General features: G+C 45.2%; 1 protein-coding gene across 1 annotated transcript in view; it reads left to right on the forward strand.

The window, feature by feature from the left end:
* Positions 1 to 8,994: 8,994 nt before the first annotated feature.
* Positions 8,995 to 26,753, forward strand: part of LOC143774586 (patatin-like phospholipase domain-containing protein 6) — a 110,856-nt gene continuing 93,097 nt past the window's right edge. Inside the window, exon 1 of the mRNA XM_077262336.1 lies at positions 8,995 to 9,292. The gene's annotated coding sequence lies outside the window, so the exon portion shown is untranslated. The remainder of the gene's footprint in view (positions 9,293 to 26,753) is intronic.

Genomic DNA, 26,753 nt, shown 5'->3' on the forward strand with positions numbered 1-26,753 from the left:
TTTGTAGAAATGTTTCTTTAGGTAGCCATACAGCTTCAAAATACATCAGTAGAACGCTCGTCGGCCACCTGCTTTTCCTTTCGACGCCTTTATTACACCTGGATTCTCAGGCAGAGCATGGTTGTGTTTGCAACGAGGAGTGAAGTAAGCCTCTGCTAAACACCTCTGATGGTGGGATGCCTTTCATGACGACAAAAACAATCATCCTGTCTGACCCGTCCATTCCCCCAACATCATGTGTTGACTCAAGAGTCAGATGTTGCCATTGAAATCCGACCCGCTCTCCTATTTCCTACTCAACCCCGTGAGTTCATTGTGTTCTATGAAAGTACGACCCTGGCCTTGTAACTGTCTTAAACCTAAGTATGTAAATTGTCTGTTCAGAGGCTTGCTGAAGAGACAATTTGCATATTTAATTTTCCATAGGAGCATGCATGGCCTATAAGTGTCCTCATTCTGACATTCCAGGCTTGACCGGTCACTCTCCACAAGGAGAAATGTGGCCCCTTACACCCCAGTAATAAAGTTAAAAATCGCAGACTTCACAGAAGTCATTATTTTGTATAATTCACCTCTTATCCTTAATCTGAGGGTTTGATACAATTCTGATACCAAATTTTAGAGGGTTGGGTTTTTTGTTTTTTTTTTTTTAAAAAAAACCTCAAATTATTTTTCTTTTTGACCGCCATTTTCTGAACCCCTATAAATAGAAATAGCTAGCTCTGGCAAAAATTTGAGACCACTGCACAGTTTTACAAACAAATAGCCTCTCTACATGTCTTGACAGCCATTCCATTCTAGTTGAATTCCAACCAGAGTACACCTCATTCTACTTAATGTGCTTCTGATTAGGTGATTACCTGAACTAAATCTTATTTAACAAAGAAAAGTATATAAAAAAAATTGCTGTGGTGTTCACAATCCTCTTGCAATAGGACAAGCTGGATTGCAAAACAAGTGCTAGTAATATCCCAAAAGTAATGGGAATGAAAAAATAACTTTTAACTATGCCAAAGGAGTTGAAAAGAAAAGTCTTGAGTGAGGAAAAGAAGGGCTCAACTCTGGCTTTACTAGCAGAGGGACACAGTGAGCGTCATGTTGCCCCAATCCTTAAAATTTCTAAGACGGAAGTCCATTACAACAAGGTCAAGCAGCAGATATTGGTGACAACAAAGCTACAGACCGGCAAAAGTGTGAAAACGAGACTCCACTGACCAGGATGAGTCATCTTATTAGAATGTCATTCAGCAACCGCAGGATGACATCAAGTGACCTACAAAAGGAATGGCAGCTGGGGGTGAAGTGCATGGCAAGAACCGTTTGTAACAGGCTCCTAGAGGCAGGACTCAAGTCATGTAAAGCTAGGAAAAAAGCTTTTCATCAATGAGAGGCAAAGTACAGCCAGGCTAAAGTCTGCCAAAGACCATAAGGATTGGACCATAGAGGACTGGAGTAAGGTAATCTTCTCTGATGAGTATAATTTTCAGCTTTGCCCAACACCTGGTTATCTAATGGTTAGACGGAGACCTGGAGAGGCGTACAAGCCACAGTGTCTTGAACCCACTGTGAAATTTGGTGGAGGATCGGTGATGATCTGGGGATGCTTCAGCAAGGCTGGAATTGTGCAAATTATTCTTTGAGAAGGACGTATGAATAAAGCCGCATACAAGGTTATCCTGGAAAAACAGTCGATTCCTTTTACTCAGGCAATGTTCCCAACTCTGAGGACTGGTTTTTCCAGCAGGACAATGCGCCATGCCACACAGCTAGGTCAATCAAGGTGTGGATGAAGGACCACCAGATCAAATCCCTGTCATGGGCAGCCCAATCTCCAGACCTGAACCCCATTGAAAACCTCTGGAGTGTAATTAAAAAGGTAGATGGATAGTCACAAGCAGGGCCGGCGTCAGCACCCGGCGTACCCGGGCAAGTGCCGGGGCCCTGACGAGACGGAGGGGGCCCATAACAGTAAGACACTGCTGCCGACACTAATGTGCATCATGCGCTCCTGGGGGGGCCCCGAAGCCGGACTTCATCCCTCCCTGCAGGGCCGCCATCAGGGCATTACAGCCCTACCCTTACTGGCGTATGGTGCCTGCCCGGTGAGCAGAGAGGGGCCCGAGCGCCGAGCGGCCCCTCACTTCTGCTCTCCACTCCTGGTACAGCCGGCGTGCTGGAACACCGAGTATCAGCGCATCTGCGCGCACTCATTCTCTGCTCCTTCCTCTCTGCAGAGTGAGGACTGGAGCAGAGCGCTGGCAGTGCGCGCGGCCGTGCAGAGAGTTGCTGGCTGCAGTGTAGCAGGGGCACACAGTCACACACGCTGTGACACTACTCACCGCACCTGCAGTCAGCAGCAGAAGCATCGGATCCCTCCCCTCCAGCAGCGTCACAGCTCTCACACTGTGAAGAGCCATGGAGGGGCGGGACTAAATGTCGGGGGTGGAGCCACAGACAAGCAGGGAGAAGAAGGCAGAAAGGATTAAGGAAATATAAAAATCAGAGCAGGAGACAGAAAAGATGTAAGGCTAGGTTCAGATTGCGTTAGTTCAATCCGTTTAGCGCGAGCGCTAGCGGATTGCGCTAACGCAATGTCTTTTTCGGGGCCGCGTTCAGGGGTCGCGTTAACGTCCCCGCTCTCGCAGATCCCCGATCTGCGAGAGCGGGGAACGGACCTCTGGCGCGCCGCGGACGCTGCAAGCAGCGTCCGAGGCGCGCTACAAAAGACCGGCACATCGCTAGCGCGTGCCGAAAATGACACGCGCTAGCAATGCGCTCTAACATTGCCGGCAATGGGAGCGCTAACGGACGCGGTGCACGGCGTTAATTTCGCCATGCAACGCTGTCCGTTAGCGCTATCCCATTAACGCAATGGGAACCTAGCCTAAGAAGAGAGACAGAAAACACAACCGAGAGGCAAGACACAGGTGAGAAGTTTACATATATATATATATATGTATATATATACTATATAATTGTCTAAGGGTCACACTTCTGTCTGTCTGTCCTTCTGTCTTTCTTTCTGTCACAGATATTCATTGGCGATGGGCACAGTCCGATTAGTCCCTCCCCTGCAGTCAGTGCCCGGCGCCCACTCCTTCCTCCCCACAATCAGTGCCCACTTCATAATCCCCTCCAGTCACCACACACACAGGGTTAATGGCAGCGGTAACGGGCCACGGTGTAACGCACTCCGTTACCGCTGCTATTAACCCTGTGTGTCCCCAACTATTTACTATTGATGCTGCCTATGCAGCATCAATAGTAAAAATATGTCATGTTAAAAATAATAAAAAAACAAAAAAAATGCTATACTCACCATCCGTCGCCTTTCCCGCTCCTCGCAACACTCCGGTGCCCGCTCCATGCAAGCGGCAGCTTCCGGTGCCAAGGATGGTATGCGAGAAGGACCTGCCATGACGTCACGGTCATGTGACCGCAACGTCATCACAGGTCCTGCGCTCATACCAGCCCTGGGACCGGAAGCTGCCGCGTGCGGTACAGGGCCAGAACTTCATCGGAGGGTGAGTATATGTTTATTTTTTATTTTAAGTCTGTATACTACGTGGCTTTGTGCTGTATACTCCGTCACTGGGCAATATACTACGTGGCTGGGCAATATACTATGTGGCTGGGCAATATACTATGTTGCTGGGCAATATACTACGTGGCTGGCCAATATACTACTTCACTGGGCAATATACTACGTGGCTGGCCAATATACTACGTGGCTGGTCAATATACTACGTGGCTGGGCAATATGCTACGTGGGCTGTGCAATATACTACATGGCTGTGTTATATACTACGTGGCTGTGTTATATACTACATGGCTGTGCTATACGCTACGTGGGCTGTGTTATATACTGCGTGGGCTGTGTTATCCACTACGTGGCTTTGCTATATGCTACGTGGGCTGTGTTATATGCTATGTGGCTATGCTATATTTCTCTGCTGTATCTGTGCATCATGAATCGTGCTATGTGTTAAAGGGGGGGGCCCACTGAGACTCTTTCGCCCGGGGCCCTCTAAAACCTGGAGCCGGCCCTGGTCACAAGCCATCAAACAAAGAAGAACTGCTTGAATTTTTGTACCAGGAGTGGCATAAGGTCACCCAAAAGCAGTGTGAAAGACTGGTGGAAAGCATGCCAAGACGCATGAAAGCTGTGATTAAAAATCATGGTTATTCCACAAAATATTGATTTCTGAACTCTTCCCGAGTTAAAACATTAGTATTATTGTTTCTAAATGATTATGAACTTGTTGTTTTTGCATTATTTGAAGTCTGCAAGCACTGCATTTTTTTTTTTTTATTTTGACCATTTTTCCTTTTCAGAAAAAAAATACAAAATTTATTGCGCGTGTGTGTGTGTGTGTGTGTGTGTGTGTGTTAGCGTGTTAGCAAGGGTGAAAAAAAAATCTTAAACATTAGATGTGAACTAATTTAGTGTTTTCTTTTTTTAAACCTATGTTTGCACAAGAATATCGTTCTTTGAAAAAAAAAAAAAATTGTTAGTCATACTCTGAAAACTAAACTAACTTTTTCTTTTGACAGAGCTGGGTCAGGATTTTTTTTCTTTTGTGAAATACGCTGTAGATTTTATGTCCATTTTGTGGAGATATACTGTACAATGTTTCGATAATTTTTTATTTCCTATTTTGCAAGTCAAGATGAAAAGAAAAAAAAAATCAAAACACCAATTCTGGCTTTTAAAATAGTTTTTAAAAATTACGCATTTCCTCCTTACACGGTTATACCAAACTAGCTATTGAACCCGTTCTACACCCGGGTGGCGAGCATTTATATTGGTATATGGTCTCCATCCTGGTATGTGCTGCTCCCATCCTGCGCCCTAATATTGTCATGTGCTGCTACCATCTTGTGCCCTACATCCTGTCATATGCAGCCCCCATCCTGCACCCTCATCCTGTTTTGTGTGCCTCCATCTTGTCATGTGCTACTCTCTTCCTGTGCCCTCATCTTGTCATGTGGTGCTCTCATCCTGCGGCCCCATCCTGCCATGTGCTGCTCTCATCTTGTGCCCCCATCCTGTCATGTGCTGCACCCATTCAGCGCCCTCATTCTGCATGTGCAATAAAAAGTCACTGACTTGCTGCGCTGACGTATTTTCTATATATATATTCAGTAGAAGTGGAAAGTGGCTTGATTGCTCCGCTGACGTATTTTATATATAGATTCAGTATATAAATCGGATGCGTAACTTACAAAATGGCGCCTGAAGTGCGCTATACGCATGCGCCATTTCTGACGTAGGATTCATGTCCCGGCCTCCGGCCCGAAGAGACCCCGTGGCAATACCGGATAGGTACCGTATATACTCGAGTATAAGCAGACCTGAATATAAGCCGAGACCCCTAATTTTTCCACAAAAAACTGGGAAAACATATTGACTTAAGTATAAGCCTAGGGTGGAAAATGCAGCAGCTACTGGTAAATTTAAAAAATAAAAATAGATACCAATAAAATTGAAATTGATTGAGACATCAGTAGGTTAAGTGTTTTTGAATATCTATATTGAATCAGAGCCTCATATAATGCTCCATACAGTTCATGACGGGCCTCATAGGATACTCCATACAAAATACGCCCCATATAATGCTCCATATAGTTCATGATGGTCCCCATAAGATGCTCCATACAAAATACGCACCATATAATGCTTCATAAAGTTCATGATGGGCCCCATAAGATGCTCCATACAAAAATATGCCCCATCTAATGCTGCACAAAGGTTAATGATGGCCCCATAAGATGCTCCATAGAATAATATGCCCCATATGCTGTTCCATAAAGGTTGATGGCCCTATAAGATGCTCTATAGTATAATATGCTCCATAAAGGTTGATGGCCCCATAAGATGCTCCATACAAAAATATGCCCCATATAATGCTGCACAAAGGTTAATGATGGCCCCATAAGATGCTCCATAGAATAATATGTCCCATATGCTGCTCCATAAAGGTTGATGGCCCCATAAGATGCTCTATAGTATAATATGCCCCATATGCTGCTCCATAAAGGTTGATGGCCCCATAAGATGCTCCATAGAATATTATGCCCCACATGCTGCTCCATAAAGGTTGATGGCCCCATAAGATGCTCCATAGCATAATATGCCCCGTATGCTGCTCCATAAAGGTTGATGGCCCTATAAGATGCTCCATAGCATAATATGTCCCACATGCTGCTCCATAAAGGTTGATAGCCCTATAGGATGCTCTATAGAATAATATGCCCCACATGCTGCTCCATAAAGGTTGATGGCCCTATAAGATGCTCCATAGCATAATATACCTATATGCTGCTGCGATTAAAAAAATAAAAATAAAAAAATGACATACTCACCTCTCATCGCTGAGTGCCGGGGGCTTGAGCAGGAGGGGACACTGGCGCGCTATGGGAGTCAGGTGCTGGTGTTGCCTCTGGCTCTGGTCCCCGGCACTTGCGATATTCATCTGTCCCTGTTCCACCGTCGCGCGCCGCTGTGTCTTCAGGGTCCTCTGGCTGTGACTGTTCAGGCAGAGGGCGCGCACTAACCATGTCATCGCGCCCTCTGACCTGAACGTCACAGCCAGAGGACACAGAAGACAGAGCGGCGCGCAGCGGTGGAACAGGGACAGGTGAATATAGCCTGGCTCACCCTCCCACCTCATACTCACCCCATCCTGGCACGTCCCTGCTTCTCAGTCGTCCCGGGTCGGCAGCTCCTTCCAGTGCTGAGCGGTCACATGGTACCGCTCATTAAAGTAATGAATATGCGCTCTACGCCTATGGGAGTGTAGTCGAGTCCATATTCATTACTTTAATGAGCGGTATCACGTGACTGCTGAACACGGGAAGAGCTGTGGGCTCCGGAGAGATTGTGGTATGCGTTCAGTGCTTACGCATACCGCAATCTCTGGGCTGCGCAACGTTTTTCTCTCGTGCAGGGTAGGCATACCGCGATCTCCTGGGCTGCGTCACTCTGTGGAGTCCAGACTGCGCAGGCGCGTTGCACTTGGGCAGTCTATAAAGGCCTCGGACAGAATGACGCTCCCAGCGTTATATTATAGATATACATTTTTTAATGGTCTTATACTTTCTCAAAAAAATTGTTAAATAACTTATTAAAATCCCAGAGCTTTCCTGAATTTTAGCACTTCTCATGGTGCAACAGAACGTTTCTTCTTTTTGCTTTCACCCCTCCCTCCTAGATGCTGCCAATCACAGGTCACCATGTCCCCAGGACAAATGCAGAAATACCACATAGTGCGCTAGAAATGTGAATATAACAAAACTAAATAGTATTAGTATTAGTGGGCTTCAGGGATATTTATATGGTATGTAAAGGGAATCTGTCACCAAGTTTTTGCTATCTAATCTAAGCGCAGAATACTATAGACACATACTGTAGATCCTGATTACAGTGATGTGTCACTTACTGGGCTGATTTTTATAATTTTGATAATCGGTTTTATTAGCAGGAGATTATCACTAGAGGACTTGTCAACCTGCTGCCATGTAGTCCTCCATATTCATGAGCTCTGTGTAACCCTGCCCCCAACAACTGATTGGCAGCATTCTACCTATGCACAGTGTACACTGAAAGCAGCCAATCAGCGGTGTGGGTGGGGTTACACAGCTCAGCATTCAAAAAACTGCTAGATCTGCGGTAGAGAAAATGGGAATTTTATCAAAAATACAACTCACCACTTCGCACAACCTGCATTCGTGTTGTCTGGGTGACGAGGGGAGTGGTGTCCCCTTGTCAAAATCCTGACGTATGGGTGGTCTCCTGCGATCCTCTACATTGCAGGAAGAGGACCATCTGTACATAACAGCCGGCCCCCACGGAGCAGCTATGGTTAGTGAGGCTCCAGGAGAAAAATATTTAATGTCGTGGTCCATAAAGCTGCCATGTGGACGGTATTCTATGTAGAATTCTATAGAGGCGTAATAAAAAAATCTATACTGAATTTTCTTAAATCTTGGCATTTAATAATCAAGAAAACAAACAGACTGTAGTCACAGTCCTACTTATTCTTCAGGAATTTCAAAATACTGTATGTCTCTTTAAGAAGATGCCGTCATCTTTTTATCATGTGTATCAGTGGGATATAACCCAGCGTGCAATATTACACGGGCTGGGACCAAAATAAATCTGTCCCAGCAGCCGCAGCGGTATGTGGAGCAAAGGGCACAACGGCCTCTATATCACCCTAGTAAACACCGCACAACGTATGTCCTACGGCTACACACAGCCGGATCCGGTTGTACTAGGATTACAGTGTATGGTATACATCGCTATAGCAGAGAGGCCTGATTTAACCCCTTCGATTCCCGGGGTTTCTTGTTTGTTTTTTTTTAATATACAGTATATCTTTTCCTTCTCTTCCAAAAGCAATAACGTTTTTTTTTTTTATTTTCGTCCATGTAGCTTATTTTTTTACGGGACGAGTTATACTTTTGAGTGACACCATTGATTTTACCACATAGGTTACTGGAAAACGGGGCGAAAAAATTGTTTCAAATGCGGTGAAATTGCAAAAAAAAAATAAAAATAAATAAATCCAACTCCACAAGTGTTTTTTATTTTTATTTTTTTATTTAGCATGTTCACTAATTCTAAAACTGACCTGCCATTATGATTCCTCTGGTCAGTACAAGTTCGTAGATACCAAACATGCCTAGGTGCTTTTTTTTTATTAAAGTGGTGAAAAAAAATTCCGAAAAAATATGACTCTTTTTAACACCTATCAATAAGAAATAAAAAAAGGCAAATTTAATATCGTCACATCCATAATATCCGATCTATCAAAATATAAAATGAATTGCCCCAAACGGTAAATGCTGTAATAAGAAAACAAAAAATTGAAACTCAATTTTTTTTTAAGGGTTTCAACTCCTCTATAACAAATTGCAAAAAAAAGTTATCTACCCAAAAAAACAAAAGTAGAATGAAAAAAAAAAAAAAATCATTTAACAGTGGTAAAGAGCCAGCCCTCAAACAGATTATTAAAAGGAAAAAAAAATAGCAAAAAAATGAAAATGTTCTGTTCCCCTAATGGGTTAATGAATGAGATTCTGCTGCTGGGCCTGTTTACAAGTGTTGGTGTATACAGCCGGCACGTGGCCGCCCCATATATAGAGATCCTGGGTGGGGTGTACGGCCCGGTGTCACTATGCCACCCAATTATAGCCTAGATCCGGCCCAGCGATGGCCGTGATGTCACTAGTAGTAGCTGAGATTTCATAAGAAAGTCGAAAGAAGGTCGACCAAGTGAGGAAAGAGGTGAAAAGTGTCATTATGTGATCGGGAGCCATTGTCAGGCCTGGAGGGGGTGCAATAGCCTGCAGGAGTCTGCGCTTCTATAGAATATGCTATTTATATAGTGCGAGTAGTAAAAGCTAAAAATAATCCATTGTTTCACTCGCTGCATGCGCTTTCACCTTCACGCTGGTTTACGCTGGATTTATACCGCTATTATAACAACAGTAGATTATATAGGATGTCGTAAATCTGGACAGGTGTGAACGTGACCTTAGATTTGTTTTGTTTAATTTTTTTTTGTGATGCTGCATTAAAGGAAAGTTGCCAATTCCGTATAGTAAATGTATAATCGACTAAACCGAGCAGAAATACGTCCATATTGTTATGGGTAAAATGACGCAAAGTCTACGTAATGGTCTGAGTATTCATACTGTGGCTAAATCAGTACATGGCAGACTTTCCCTGTGGACTTTCCAGAACAGACTCGGTGCGGATCCGCAGCAGTTTTCCATGCGTTGTACAGTATCATGTACACCTATGGAAAACCAAATCCGCAGTGCCCATGGTGCGGAAAATACCGCGCGGAAATGCTGCATTGTATTTTCTGCAGCATGTCAATTCTTTGTGCGGATTCCACATCGTTTCACACGTGCTCCTCAATAGGAATCCGCAGGTGTAAAAACGCAGGTGAAATCCGCGGTAAATCCGCAGGTAAAACGCAGTGCATTTTGCAAAAACGGTGTGGAAAAAAACGCCCACAATTCTGCAACGTGGGCACATAGCCTTACCTGTAGAGCTTCTTGTTCCTCGGAGAGATCCACAGGATTACCGGGATTCGAACATGTGAGAGATTTCCTCACAAGAATGCTAATCTTTTTATACTAAATTTTTACTGTTGGAATCTGCACCACAAATCTGTGGGAATTCTGCCATGTCTGAATGTGATCTCAATATTAATAAATTCATATCTTCCCACTTTTAAAGACAGGAATGAGCAATATGTAAAGCAGCAGGCACAGCACCCATCCCTTTTTGCTCTTCCACGTAGAAAAAATGCTCCTCCTTACTGTTCCCACACACTGATACCTTTCTTATGGACTTTATATGGTTTGATGCTGCCACACGTAGCTCCTCCACACAGTAAGATGCCCCTAAAGATACCTTTCTGCACAGAATGAAGCCCCCACAGAGCATTCCACTAACACAATATGATGCCCCCCACAAAGTATGATGATTCCACAGTGCCTATACAAAAACGGATGAAGTCCAAACTGTTCCTTTCACCCACAAACAGTATGATGCAGTACCACTCCTCCTATCCTATATACTGTGTGTAATTCTCATTATCTGTATATACACTGCTCAAAAAAATATAGGGACACTAAAATCCCAAATCCTAGATATCGCTGAATGAAATATTCCAGTTGTAAATCTTTATTCATTACATAGTGGAATGTGTTGAGAACAATAAAACCTAAAAATGATCAACGTAAATCACAACTAATATCCCACGGAGGTCTGGAGTTGGAATGATGCTCAAAATCAAAGTGGAAAATCAAATTACAGGCTGATCCAACTTCAGTGGAAATGCCTAAAGACAAGGAAATGATGCTCAGTAGTGTGTGTGGCCACCAAGTGCCTGTATGACCTCCCTACAATGCCTGGGCATGCTCCTAATGAGGCGGCGGATGGTCTCCTGAGGGATCTCCTCCCAGACCTGGACTAAAGCATCTGCCAACTCCTGGACAGTCTGTTGGTGGATGGTGCGAGACATGATGTCCCAGATGTGTCCAATCGGATTCAGGTCTGGGGAACGGGCGAGCCAGTCCATAGCTTCAATGCCTTCATCTTGCAGGAACTGCTGACACTCCAGCCACATGAGGTCTAGCATTGTCCTGCATTAGGAGGAACCCAGGGCCAACCGCACCAGCATATGGTCTCACAAGGGGTCTGAGGATCTCATCTTAGTACCGAATGGCAGTTAGGCTACCTCTGGCAAGCACATGGAGGGCATTGTGGCCCTCCAAAGAAATGCCACCCCACACCTTTACTGACCCACTGCCAAACCTGTCACGCTGAAGGATGTTGCAGGCAGCAGATCGCTTTCCACGGCATCTCCAGACTCTATCACGTCTGTCACATGTGCTCAGTGTGAACCTGCTTTCATCTGTGAAGAGCACAGGGCACCAGTGGCGAATTTGCCAATCCTGGTGTTCTGGGGCAAATGCCAAGCATCCTGCACGGTGTTGGGCTGTGAGCACAACCCCCATCTGTGGACGTTGGGCACTCAGACAATCTTCATGGAGTCGGTATCTAACCGTTTGTGCAGACACATGCGCATTTGTGGCCTGCTGGAGGTCATTTTGCAGGGCACTGGCAGTGCTCCTCCTGTTCCTCCTTGCACAAAGGCTGAGGTAACGGTCCTGCTGCTGGGTTGTTGCCCTCCTACGGCCCCTCCACGTCTCCTGGTGTACTGGCCTGTCTCCTGGTAGCCCCTGCAGCATCTGGACACTACGCTGACAGACCCAGCAAACCTTCTTGACACGACTCGCATTGATGTGCCATCCTGGATGGGCCACCATCTAGTGTGTGTGTGTATGTATATATATATATATTATTATTATTTATTGTTATAGCGCCATTTATTCCATGGCGCTTTACATGTGAGGAGGGGTATGCATAATAATATGCAAGCGACACTACTCTGTCCTCCTCCTCCTCGACCTGTCGGCTGCCTTTGACACAGTGGACCATTCCCTATTATTACAGACCCTCTCATCCCTTGGCATCACAGACTTGGCCCTATCCTGGATCTCATCATACCTAACAGACCGGACATTCAGCGTCTCCCACTCACACACCACCTCCTCACCTCGCCCCCTATCTGTCGGAGTCCCACAAGGTTCAGTCCTTGGGCCCCTGCTCTTCTCCATTTACACCTTTGGCCTGGGACAGCTCATAGAATCTCATGGCTTTCAGTATCACCTCTATGCTGATGACACACAGATCTACATCTCTGGACCAGATATCACCTCCCTACTAACCAGAATCCCTCAATGTCTGTCCACTATTTCATCCTTCTTCTCCGCTAGATTTCTGAAACTTAACATGGACAAAACAGAATTCATCATCTTTCCCCCATCTCACGTGACCCCCCCAACGAACCTATCCATTACAGTAAATGGCTGCCCACTCTCCCCAGTCCCACAAGCTCGCTGCCTCGGGGTAATCCTTGACGCTGATCTCTCCTTCAAACCACATATCCAAGCCCTTTCCACTTCCTGCCGACTTCAACTCAAAAATATTGCACGAATCCGTTCATTCCTCAACCAAGAATCTGCAAAAACCCTAGTCCATGCCCTCATCATCTCTCGCCTTGACTACTGCAACCTTCTGCTCTGTGGCCTCCCCTCAAACACTCTCGCACCCCTCCAATCTATTCTAAACTCTGCTGCCCGACTAATCCACCTGTCCCCCCGCTATTCTCCGGCCTCTCCCCTCTGTCAATCCCTTCACTGGCTCCCCATTGCCCAGAGACTCCAGTACAAAACCCTAACCATGACGTACAAAGCCATCCACAACCTGTCTCCTCCTTACATCTGCGACCTCATCTCCCGGTACTTTCCTACACGCAACCTCCGATCCTCACAAGATCTCCTTCTCTACTCCCCTCTTATCTCCTCTTCCCACAATCGCATACAAGATTTCTCTCGCGTATCACCCCTACTCTGGAACCCTCTACCACAACACATCAGACTCTCGCCCACCATCGAAACCTTCAAAAAGAATCTGAAGACCCACCTCTTCCGACAAGCCTACAACCTGCAGTAACCACCGATCGACCAAACCGCTGCATGACCAGCTCTACCCTCACCTACTGTATTCTCACCCATCCCTTGTAGATTGTGAGCCTTCGCGGGCAGGGTCCTCTCTCCTACTGTACCAGTTATGACTTGTATTGTTCAAGATTATTGTACTTGTTATTATGTATACCCCTCCTCACTTGTAAAGCGCCATGGAATAAATGGCGCTATAACAATAAATAATAATAATAATAATAATAAAAACAAGTACAATATTCTTAGACAATACAAGTCATAACTGGTACAGGAGGAGAGAAGACCCTGCCCGCGAAGGCTCACAATCTACAAGGGATGGGTGAAGAATGCTCTGAACACAAAGCCGAACCAATGAGAAAGTGACAGGGAATAATTAGAAAAATCAATTTTTTTAATAGCAATAATGACAAACCATTTTAAAATATAAGGTAAAAATGTAAATATATATATAATATCCAAATGTGCACACATCAGGTTGCATATAATAGGGCAAGCCAAATTCCAATTGTATCTCAGGCGGACGAAGGACTGTGCGTCCCAAACGCGCGTCGGGGTGCACACTATCAAGCTGCTGGCAGCCTGGGAATATTCCCCTTATAAATTGTAAGTAATTGGCATATCTATTGCGATTGCACATAGCACTTTACTTCCTTTTTCGCATGTTTTTTGCACTATATATGCTCTTCTAGTGGCAAATTAGTATTTGGCTTACTGCACATGGCACTTATTTGGTACTTTTTCACCATGATTTCTTCTTGAGATTTTGTTGGATTTGCTTTTACTGTTTGTATACACGTACTCATACAATTTTAACTCTTGGATAGCATATGTGATAGATTGCCCCTTTCTTTGAGATACAATTGGAATTTGGCTTGCCCTATTATAAACAACCTGATGTGTGCACATTTGGATATTATATATATATATTTACATTTTTACCTTATATTTTAAAATGGTTTGTCATTATTGCTATTAAATAAAATCGATTTTTCTAATTATTCCCTGTCACTTTCTCATTGGTTCGGCTTTGTGTTCAGAGCATTCTTCTTCCTTTTAGTGGTTTTTCACTATAACTTTGGCACATGTGGTGACTCGTTGATTACTTTAGAATTTTAGGCTATAATTTTGGACTTGCTACATTTATCATTTAGGTGTCATTATTGTGTGCTTTTTACTAAGAGATGGGTGAGAATACAGTAGGTGAGGATAGAGCTGGTCATGCAGCGGTTTGGTTGATCGGTGGTTACTGCAGGTTGTAGGCTTGTCGGAAGAGGTAGGTCTTCAGGCTCTTTTTGAAGGTTTCGATGGTAGGCGAGAGTCTGATGTGTTGTGGTAGAGGGTTCCAGAGTAGGGGTGATACGCGAGAGAAATCTTGTATACGATTGTGGGAAGAGGAGATAAGAGGGGAGTAGAGAAGGAGATCTTGTGAGGATCGGAGGTTGCGTGTAGGTAAGTACCGGGAGACGAAGTCACAGATGTATGGAGGAGACAGGTTGTGGATGGCTTTGTATGTCATGGTTAGGGTTTTGTACTGGAGTTGTTGGGTAGTGGGGAGCCAGTGAAGGGATTGACAGAGGGGAGAGGCCGGGGAATAGTGGGGGGACAGGTGGATTAGTCGGGCAGCAGAGTTTAGAATAGATTGGAGGGGTGCGAGAGTGTTAGAGGGGAGGCCACAGAGCAGGAGGTTGCAGTAGTCAAGGCGAGAGATGATGAGGGCATGGACTAGGGTTTTTGCAGATTCTTGGTTGAGGAATGTACGGGTTTGTGAAATGTTTTTGAGTTGAAGTCGGCAGGAAGTGGAAAGGTACTGTACACTGCACAGTACCACTTCTCCTGTGCTGTGTATATACACTGCACAGTACCACTCCTCCTGTCCTGTATATATACACTGCATGGTACCACTCCTCCTGTCCTGTATATACACACTGCATAGTACCACTCCTCCTGTCCTGTATATATACACTGCACAGTACCTCTTCTCCTGTCCTGTATATATAGACTGCACATGACCCCTTCTCCTGTCCTGTGTATATACACTGTGCAGTGTATATATACACTGCACAGTACCACTCCTCCTGTCCTGTATATACACTGCATAGTACCACTCCTCTTGTCCTGTATATATACACTGCACAGTACCACTCCTCCTGTCCTGTATATATACACTGCACAGTACCACTCCTCCTGTCCTGTATATATACACTGCACGGTACCACTTCTCCTGTGCTGTGTATATACACTGCACAGTACCACTCCTCCTGTCCTGTATATATACACTGCACAGTACCACTCCTCCTGTCCTGTATATATACACTGCACAGTACCACTCCTCCTGTCCTGTATATATACACTGCACAGTACCTCTTCTCCTGTCCTGTATATATCGACTGCACATGACCCCTTCTCCTGTCCTGTGTATATACACTGTGCAGTGAATATATACACTGCACAGTACCACTCCTCCTGTCCTGTATATATACACTGCACAGTACCACTCCTCTTGTCCTGTATATATACACTGCACAGTACCACTCCTCCTGTCCTGTATATATACACTGCACAGTATCACTCCTCCTGACCTGTATATACACACTGCACAGTACCACTCCTCCTGTCCTGTATATATACACTGCACAGTACCACTCCTCCTGACCTGTATATATACACTGCACAGTACCTCTCCTCCTGTCCTGTATATATACACTGCACAGTACCACTCCTACTGTCCTGTATATATACAATGCACAGTACCACTCCTCCTGTCCTGTATATATACACTGCACAGTACCACTCCTCCTGACCTGTATATATACACTGCACAGTACCTCTCCTCCTGTCCTGTATATATACACTGCACAGTACCACTCTTACTGTCCTGTATATATACAATGCACAGTACCACTCCTCCTGTCCTGTATATATACACTGCACAGTACCACTCCTTCTGTCCTGTGTATATACACTGCACAGTACCTCTCCTCCTGTCCTGTTTATATACACTGCACAGTACCTCTCCTCCTGTCCTGTATATACACACTGCACAGTACCTCTCCTCCTGTCCTGTATATACACACTGCACAGTACCACTCCTCCTGACCTGTATATACACACTGCACAGTACCACTCCTCCTGTCCTGTATATATACACTGCACAGTACCACTCCTCCTGTCCTGTATATATACACTGCACAGTACCACTCCTCCTGTTCTCTATATATACACTGCACAGTACCACTCCTCCTGTCCTGTATATACACACTGCACAGTACCACTCCTCCTGACCTGTATATATACACTGCACAGTACCTCTCCTCCTGTCCTGTATATACACACTGCACAGTACCACTCCTCCTGACCTGTATATACACACTGCACAGTACCACTCCTCCTGTCCTGTATATATACACTGCACAGTACCACTCCTCCTGACCTGTATATATACACTGCACAGTACCTCTCCTCCTGTCCTGTATTTATACACTGCACAGTACCACTCCTCCTGTCCTGTATATATACACTGCACAGTACCTCTCCTCCTGTCCTGTATATATACACTGCACATTACCACTCCTCCTGTCCTGTATATATACACTGCACAGTACCTCTCCTCCTGTCCAGTATATATACACTGCACAGTACCACACCTCCTGTCCTGTATATATACACTGCACAGTACCACTCCTCCTGTCCTGTATATATACACTGCACAGTACCTCTCCTCCTGTCCTGTATATATAGACTGCACAGTACCTCTCCTCCTGTCCTGTATATATACACTGCACAGTACCACTCCTTCTGTCCTGTGTATATACACTGCACAGTACCTCTCCTCCTGTACTGTATATATACACTGCACAGTACCTCTCCTCCTGTCCTGTATATATACACTGCACAGTACCACTCCTCCTGTCCTGTATATATACACTGCACAGTACCACACCTCCTGTCCTGTATATATACACTGCACAGTACCACTCCTCCTGTCCTGTATATATACACTGCACAGTACCTCTCCTCCTGTCCTGTATATATACACTGCACAGTACCTCTCCTGCTGTCCTGTATATATACACTGCACAGTACCTCTCCTCCTGTCCTGTATATATACACTGCACAGTACCACTCCTTCTGTCCTGTGTATATACACTGCACAGTACCTCTCCTCCTGTACTGTATATATACACTGCACAGTACCTCTCCTCCTGTCCTGTATATATACACTGCACAGTACCACTCCTCCTGTCCTGTATATATACACTGCACAGTACCACACCTCCTGTCCTGTATATATACACTGCACAGTACCACTCCTCCTGTCCTGTATATATACACTGCACAGTACCTCTCCTCCTGTCCTGTATATATACACTGCACAGTACCTCTCCTCCTGTCCTGTATATATACACTGTACAGTACCACTCCTTCTGTCCTGTGTATATACACTGCACAGTACCACACTTCCTGTCCTGTATATATACACTGCACAGTACCACTCCTCCTGTCCTGTATATATACACTGCACGGTACCACTTCTCCTGTGCTGTGTATATACACTGCACGGTACCACTCCTCCTGTCCTGTATATATACACTGCACGGTACCTCTCTTCCTGTCCTGTATATATACACTGCACAGTACCACTCCTCCTGTATATATACACTGCACAGTACCACTCCTCCTGTCCTGTATATATACACTGCACAGTACCACACTTCCTGTCCTGTATACATACACTGCACAGTACCACACCTCCTGTCCTGTATATATACACTGCACAGTACCACTCCTCCTGTCAAGTATATATACACTGCACAGTACCTCTCCTCCTGTCCTGTATATATACACTGCACAGTACCACACTTCCTGTCCTGTATACATACACTGCACAGTACCACACCTCCTGTCCTGTATATATACACTGCACAGTACCACTCCTCCTGTCAAGTATATATACACTGCACAGTACCTCTCCTCCTGTCCTGTATATATACACTGCACAGTACCTCTCCTCCTGTCCTGTATATATACACTGCACAGTACCACTCCTCCTGTCCTGTATATATACACTGCACAGTACATCTCCTCCTGTCCTGTATATATACACTGCACAGTACCTCTCCTCCTGTCCTGTATATATACACTGCACAGTACCACTCCTTCTGTCCTGTGTATATACACTGCACAGTACCTCTCCTCCTGTCCTGTGTATATACACTGCACAGTACTACTCCTCCTGTCCTGTATATATACACTGCACAGTACCACTCCTCCTGTCCTGTATATATACACTGCACAGTACCTCTCCTCCTGTCCTGTATATATACACTGCACAGTACCACACTTCCTGTCCTGTATATATACACTGCACAGTACCACTCCTCCTGTCCTGTATATATACACTGCACAGTACCACTCCTCCTGTCAAGTATATATACACTGCACAGTACCTCTCCTCCTGTCCTGTATATATACACTGCACAGTACCTCTCCTCCTGTCCTGTATATATACACTGCACAGTACCACTCCTCCTGTCCTGTATATATACACTGCACAGTACATCTCCTCCTGTCCTGTATATATACACTGCACAGTACCTCTCCTCCTGTCCTGTATATATACACTGCACAGTACCACTCCTTCTGTCCTGTGTATATACACTGCACAGTACCTCTCCTCCTGTCCTGTGTATATACACTGCACAGTACTACTCCTCCTGTCCTGTATATATACACTGCACAGTACCACTCCTCCTGTCCTGTATATATACACTGCACAGTACCTCTCCTCCTGTCCTGTATATATACACTGCACAGTACCACACTTCCTGTCCTGTATATATACACTGCACAGTACCACTCCTCCTGTCCTGTATATATACACTGCACAGTACCACTCCTCCTGTCCTGTATATATACACTGCACAGTACCACTCCTCCTCTCCTGTATATATACACTGCACAGTACCACTCCTCCTGTCCTGTATATATACACTGCACAGTACCACTCCTCCTGTCCTGTATATATACACTGCACAGTACCACTCCTCCTGTTCTGTATATATACACTGCACAGTACCACTCCTCCTGTCCTGTATATACACACTGCACAGTACCACTCCTCCTGACCTGTATATATACACTGCACAGTACCTCTCCTCCTGTCCTGTATATACACACTGCACAGTACCTCTCCTCCTGTCCTGTATATACACACTGCACAGTACCACTCCTCCTGACCTGTATATACACACTGCACAGTACCACTCCTCCTGTATATATACACTGCACAGTACCACTCCTCCTGTCCTGTATATACACACTGCACAGTACCACTCCTCCTGACCTGTATATACACACTGCACAGTACCACTCCTCCTGTATATATACACTGCACAGTACCACTCCTCCTGTCCTGTATATATACACTGCACAGTACCACTCCTCCTGTCCTGTATATATACACTGCACAGTACCACACCTCCTGTCCTGTATATATACACTGCACAGTACCACTCCTCCTGTCCTGTATATATACACTGCACAGTACCTCTCCTCCTGTCCTGTATATATACACTGCACAGTACCTCTCCTGCTGTCCTGTATATATACACTGCACAGTACCTCTCCTCCTGTCCTGTATATATACACTGCACAGTACCACTCCTTCTGTCCTGTGTATATACACTGCACAGTACCTCTCCTCCTGTACTGTATATATACACTGCACAGTACCTCTCCTCCTGTCCTGTATATATACACTGCACAGTACCACTCCTCCTGTCCTGTATATATACACTGCACAGTACCACACCTCCTGTCCTGTATATATACACTGCACAGTACCACTCCTCCTGTCCTGTATATATACACTGCACAGTACCTCTCCTCCTGTCCTGTATATATACACTGCACAGTACCTCTCCTCCTGTCCTGTATATATACACTGTACAGTACCACTCCTTCTGTCCTGTGTATATACACTGCACAGTACCACACTTCCTGTCCTGTATATATACACTGCACAGTACCACTCCTCCTGTCCTGTATATATACACTGCACGGTACCACTTCTCCTGTGCTGTGTATATACACTGCACGGTACCACTCCTCCTGTCCTGTATATATACACTGCACGGTACCTCTCTTCCTGTCCTGTATATATACACTGCACAGTACCACTCCTCCTGTATATATACACTGCACAGTACCACTCCTCCTGTCCTGTATATATACACTGCACAGTACCACACTTCCTGTCCTGTATACATACACTGCACAGTACCACACCTCCTGTCCTGTATATATACACTGCACAGTACCACTCCTCCTGTCAAGTATATATACACTGCACAGTACCTCTCCTCCTGTCCTGTATATATACACTGCACAGTACCACACTTCCTGTCCTGTATACATACACTGCACAGTACCACACCTCCTGTCCTGTATATATACACTGCACAGTACCACTCCTCCTGTCAAGTATATATACACTGCACAGTACCTCTCCTCCTGTCCTGTATATATACACTGCACAGTACCACTCCTCCTGTCCTGTATATATACACTGCACAGTACATCTCCTCCTGTCCTGTATATATACACTGCACAGTACCTCTCCTCCTGTCCTGTATATATACACTGCACAGTACCACTCCTTCTGTCCTGTGTATATACACTGCACAGTACCTCTCCTCCTGTCCTGTGTATATACACTGCACAGTACTACTCCTCCTGTCCTGTATATATACACTGCACAGTACCACTCCTCCTGTCCTGTATATATACACTGCACAGTACCTCTCCTCCTGTCCTGTATATATACACTGCACAGTACCACACTTCCTGTCCTGTATATATACACTGCACAGTACCACTCCTCCTGTCCTGTATATATACACTGCACAGTACCACTCCTCCTGTCCTGTATATATACACTGCACAGTACCACTCCTCCTCTCCTGTATATATACACTGCACAGTACCACTCCTCCTGTCCTGTATATATACACTGCACAGTACCACTCCTCCTGTCCTGTATATATACACTGCACAGTACCACTCCTCCTGTTCTGTATATATACACTGCACAGTACCACTCCTCCTGTCCTGTATATACACACTGCACAGTACCACTCCTCCTGACCTGTATATATACACTGCACAGTACCTCTCCTCCTGTCCTGTATATACACACTGCACAGTACCTCTCCTCCTGTCCTGTATATACACACTGCACAGTACCACTCCTCCTGACCTGTATATACACACTGCACAGTACCACTCCTCCTGTATATATACACTGCACAGTACCACTCCTCCTGTCCTGTATATACACACTGCACAGTACCACTCCTCCTGACCTGTATATACACACTGCACAGTACCACTCCTCCTGTATATATACACTGCACAGTACCACTCCTCCTGTCCTGTATATATACACTGCACAGTACCACTCCTCCTGTCCTGTATATATACACTGCACAGTACCACTCCTCCTGTATATATACACTGCACAGTACCTCTCCTCCTGTCCTGTATATATACACTGCACAGTACCTCTCCTCCTGTCCTGTATATATACACTGCACAGTATCACTCCTCCTGTCCTGTATATATACACTGCACGGTACCACTTCTCCTGTGCTGTGTATATACACTGCACAGTACCACTCCTCCTGTCCTGTATATATACACTGCACAGTACCTCTTCTCCTGTTCTGTATATATACACTGCACAGTACCACTCCTCCTGTCCTGTATATACACACTGCACAGTACCACTCCTCCTGTCCTGTATATATACACTGCACAGTACCTCTTCTCCTGTCCTGTATATATAGACTGCACATGACCCCTTCTCCTGTCCTGTGTATATACACTGTGCAGTGAATATATACACTGCACAGTACCACTCCTCCTGTCCTGTATATATACACTGCACAGTACCACTCCCCTTGTCCTGTATACATACACTGCACAGTACCACTCCTCCTGTCCTGTATATATACACTGCACAGTATCACTCCTCTTGTCCTGTATACATACACTGCACAGTACCACTCCTCCTGTCCTGTATATATACACTGCACAGTATCACTCCTCCTGACCTGTATATACACACTGCACAGTACCTCTCCTCCTGTCCTGTATATATACACTGCACAGTACCACTCCTCCTGTCCTGTATATATACAATGCACAGTACCACTCCTCCTGTCCTGTATATATACACTGCACAGTACCTCTCCTCCTGTCCTGTATATATACACTGCACAGTACCTCTCCTCCTGTCCTGTATATTTACACTGCACAGTACCACTCCTTCTGTCCTGTGTATATACACTGTACAGTACCTCTCCTCCTGTCCTGTATATATACACTGCACAGTACCACTCCTCCTGTCCTGTATATATACACTGCACAGTACCACTCCTCCTGTCCTGTATATATACACTGCACAGTACCTCTCCTCCTGTCCTGTATATATACACTGCACAGTACCACTCCTCCTGTCCTGTATATATACACTGCACAGTACCACTCCTCCTGTCCTGTATATATACACTGCACAGTACCACTCCTCCTGTCCTGTATATATACACTGCACAGTACCACTCCTCCTGTCCTGTATATATACACTGCACAGTACCACTCCTCCTGTCCTGTATATATACACTGCACAGTACCACTCCTCCTGTCCTGTATATAAACAATGCACAGTACCACTCCTCCTGTCCTATATATATATACACTGCACAGTACCACTCCTCCTGTCCTGTATATAAACACTGCACAGTACCACTCCTCCTGTCCTGTATATATACACTGCACAGTACCACTCCTCCTGTCCTGTATATATACACTGCACAGTACCACTCCTCCTGTCCTGTATATATACACTGCACAAAACCACTCCTCCTGTCCTGTATATATACACTGCACAGTACCACTCCTCCTGTCCTGTATATATACACTGCACAGTACCACTCCTTCTGTCCTGTATATACACTGTACAGTACCTCTCCTCCTGTCCTGTATATATACACTGCACAGTACCACTCCTCCTGTCCTGTATATATACACTGCATAGTACCACTCCTCCTGTCCTGTATATATACACTGCACAGTACCTCTCCTCCTGTCCTGTATATATACACTGCACAGTACCACTCCTCCTGTCCTGTATATATACACTGCACAGTACCACTCCTCTTGTCCTGTATATATACACTGCACAGTACCACTCCTCCTGTCCTGTATATATACACTGCACAGTATCACTCCTCCTGACCTGTATATACACACTGCACAGTACCACTCCTCCTGTCCTGTATATATACACTGCACAGTACCACTCCTCCTGACCTGTATATACACACTGCACAGTACCACTCCTCCTGTCCTGTATATATACACTGCACAGTACCTCTCCTCCTGTCCTGTATATATACACTGCACAGTACCACTCCTTCTGTCCTGTGTATATACACTGCACAGTACCACACTTCCTGTCCTGTATATATACACTGCACAGTACCACTCCTCCTGTCCTGTATATATACACTGCACGGTACCACTTCTCCTGTGCTGTGTATATACACTGCACGGTACCACTCCTCCTGTCCTGTATATATACACTGCACGGTACCTCTCCTCCTGTCCTGTATATATACACTGCACAGTACCACTCCTCCTGTATATATACACTGCACAGTACCACTCCTCCTGTCCTGTATATATACACTGCACAGTACCACACTTCCTGTCCTGTATACATACACTGCACAGTACCACACCTCCTGTCCTGTATATATACACTGCACAGTACCACTCCTCCTGTCAAGTATATATACACTGCACAGTACCTCTCCTCCTGTCCTGTATATATACACTGCACAGTACCACACTTCCTGTCCTGTATACATACACTGCACAGTACCACACCTCCTGTCCTGTATATATACACTGCACAGTACCACTCCTCCTGTCAAGTATATATACACTGCACAGTACCTCTCCTCCTGTCCTGTATATATACACTGCACAGTACCTCTCCTCCTGTCCTGTATATATACACTGCACAGTACCACTCCTCCTGTCCTGTATATATACACTGCACAGTACATCTCCTCCTGTCCTGTATATATACACTGCACAGTACCTCTCCTCCTGTCCTGTATATATACACTGCACAGTACCACTCCTTCTGTCCTGTGTATATACACTGCACAGTACCTCTCCTCCTGTCCTGTGTATATACACTGCACAGTACTACTCCTCCTGTCCTGTATATATACACTGCACAGTACCACTCCTCCTGTCCTGTATATATACACTGCACAGTACCTCTCCTCCTGTCCTGTATATATACACTGCACAGTACCACACTTCCTGTCCTGTATATATACACTGCACAGTACCACTCCTCCTGTCCTGTATATATACACTGCACAGTACCACTCCTCCTGTCCTGTATATATACACTGCACAGTACCACTCCTCCTCTCCTGTATATATACACTGCACAGTACCACTCCTCCTGTCCTGTATATATACACTGCACAGTACCACTCCTCCTGTCCTGTATATATACACTGCACAGTACCACTCCTCCTGTTCTGTATATATACACTGCACAGTACCACTCCTCCTGTCCTGTATATACACACTGCACAGTACCACTCCTCCTGACCTGTATATATACACTGCACAGTACCTCTCCTCCTGTCCTGTATATACACACTGCACAGTACCTCTCCTCCTGTCCTGTATATACACACTGCACAGTACCACTCCTCCTGACCTGTATATACACACTGCACAGTACCACTCCTCCTGTATATATACACTGCACAGTACCACTCCTCCTGTCCTGTATATACACACTGCACAGTACCACTCCTCCTGACCTGTATATACACACTGCACAGTACCACTCCTCCTGTATATATACACTGCACAGTACCACTCCTCCTGTCCTGTATATATACACTGCACAGTACCACTCCTCCTGTCCTGTATATATACACTGCACAGTACCACTCCTCCTGTATATATACACTGCACAGTACCTCTCCTCCTGTCCTGTATATATACACTGCACAGTACCTCTCCTCCTGTCCTGTATATATACACTGCACAGTATCACTCCTCCTGTCCTGTATATATACACTGCACGGTACCACTTCTCCTGTGCTGTGTATATACACTGCACAGTACCACTCCTCCTGTCCTGTATATATACACTGCACAGTACCTCTTCTCCTGTTCTGTATATATACACTGCACAGTACCACTCCTCCTGTCCTGTATATACACACTGCACAGTACCACTCCTCCTGTCCTGTATATATACACTGCACAGTACCTCTTCTCCTGTCCTGTATATATAGACTGCACATGACCCCTTCTCCTGTCCTGTGTATATACACTGTGCAGTGAATATATACACTGCACAGTACCACTCCTCCTGTCCTGTATATATACACTGCACAGTACCACTCCCCTTGTCCTGTATACATACACTGCACAGTACCACTCCTCCTGTCCTGTATATATACACTGCACAGTATCACTCCTCTTGTCCTGTATACATACACTGCACAGTACCACTCCTCCTGTCCTGTATATATACACTGCACAGTATCACTCCTCCTGACCTGTATATACACACTGCACAGTACCTCTCCTCCTGTCCTGTATATATACACTGCACAGTACCACTCCTCCTGTCCTGTATATATACAATGCACAGTACCACTCCTCCTGTCCTGTATATATACACTGCACAGTACCTCTCCTCCTGTCCTGTATATATACACTGCACAGTACCTCTCCTCCTGTCCTGTATATTTACACTGCACAGTACCACTCCTTCTGTCCTGTGTATATACACTGTACAGTACCTCTCCTCCTGTCCTGTATATATACACTGCACAGTACCACTCCTCCTGTCCTGTATATATACACTGCACAGTACCACTCCTCCTGTCCTGTATATATACACTGCACAGTACCTCTCCTCCTGTCCTGTATATATACACTGCACAGTACCACTCCTCCTGTCCTGTATATATACACTGCACAGTACCACTCCTCCTGTCCTGTATATATACACTGCACAGTACCACTCCTCCTGTCCTGTATATATACACTGCACAGTACCACTCCTCCTGTCCTGTATATATACACTGCACAGTACCACTCCTCCTGTCCTGTATATATACACTGCACAGTACCACTCCTCCTGTCCTGTATATAAACAATGCACAGTACCACTCCTCCTGTCCTATATATATATACACTGCACAGTACCACTCCTCCTGTCCTGTATATAAACACTGCACAGTACCACTCCTCCTGTCCTGTATATATACACTGCACAGTACCACTCCTCCTGTCCTGTATATATACACTGCACAGTACCACTCCTCCTGTCCTGTATATATACACTGCACAAAACCACTCCTCCTGTCCTGTATATATACACTGCACAGTACCACTCCTCCTGTCCTGTATATATACACTGCACAGTACCACTCCTTCTGTCCTGTATATACACTGTACAGTACCTCTCCTCCTGTCCTGTATATATACACTGCACAGTACCACTCCTCCTGTCCTGTATATATACACTG

This window comes from Ranitomeya variabilis, chromosome 5 (assembly GCF_051348905.1).
Source record: "Ranitomeya variabilis isolate aRanVar5 chromosome 5, aRanVar5.hap1, whole genome shotgun sequence".
In the NCBI taxonomy this organism is placed as follows: Eukaryota; Metazoa; Chordata; class Amphibia; order Anura; family Dendrobatidae; genus Ranitomeya; species Ranitomeya variabilis.